The 1,000-nt window shown below is 36.1% G+C and overlaps 1 protein-coding gene across 1 annotated transcript in view; it reads right to left on the bottom strand.

The window, feature by feature from the left end:
• Positions 1-1,000, bottom strand: part of LOC108573621 (neurotrimin-like) — a 185,130-nt gene that overhangs the window by 47,874 nt on the left and 136,256 nt on the right. The gene's annotated exons all lie outside the window — the stretch shown is intronic.

Consider the following 1,000-nt stretch of genomic DNA (forward strand, 5'->3'; position numbering starts at 1 on the left):
ATTGCGGAAAAAGTTTTCAATATATTACAAAAATAAACGTACCTTCTTCTTTAGACTACATAACAGAGAGTATTTTGCGAAAATTTCTAATGAATCAGACGAAAATTGTAGAATTTAAGGACTATAAAGAATATCACTCTGAGAAAAGCACGTTTGAAGTTTCGATTACTGATCGACGGTAATGCGTTTCGTCAAATTGGTTCTAATGGCATAAAATCATCGAAATTTATATTTTTCAAAATATCAACTATCAATTTAAGCAAAAAAAAAAAGATAGATGAAAAATAGTAGTGTCCTTCTTCTTTGGAAAGCCCAAATGGCAGTAGATTGCATACGTCGATATTCACGTGCGGCTTTAAACGAAATAATTTTATTCATTAGTTTCTGTTTATTTTTCCGTGTAGTATCGCACTCTGTCCGATTGAACCACGCGTTCTGTCTCACGCTGTGTATACCTGATAAGATAATACCTTGGCGATGAGTTAGGATCAAGATCGATAAGTAGTTTTGAAATTGAATTGAATACTCGTGGACCACGTCGTGGATATACACCACGTCAATCACTATTGAGTGCAGAGGGGTTATTTAAGGGTGGAGAATATGTTGAGAATATATAATGACGTCTTGTTTGCGCGGAGCTTATGTTTCTGTGTGAGTTGAGGATGTAAATTGATTGAGGTGTGTGACACGGTTGCAGTAGCAGGAAAAGAACTTTTATATCGTTGAACGGTAATTTTTAAGTAGCAAGATACTTTTATTTCACTGTTCATCTTTGAAACTTGAATGCACACATTGCTGCAGTCTCCATTCTCGAATGCAACATCGATGGAAGCACTATTTCGAATGCAAACATTATTACAAGCACTACGCTTGAATGTAACATTGTTACAAGCGTCATTCTCGCCTGTAACATCGTTAACTCGTATTATTTTCGAAGGTACATTGTGGCAAACGTGAGATCGAGTTTACAACTTTGTTGCTGCGAGTCGCTCCCGAAAAT

The sequence above is a fragment of the Habropoda laboriosa genome, unplaced genomic scaffold (genome assembly GCF_001263275.1).
Source record: "Habropoda laboriosa isolate 0110345459 unplaced genomic scaffold, ASM126327v1 scaffold128, whole genome shotgun sequence".
Lineage (NCBI taxonomy): Eukaryota > Metazoa > Arthropoda > Insecta > Hymenoptera > Apidae > Habropoda > Habropoda laboriosa.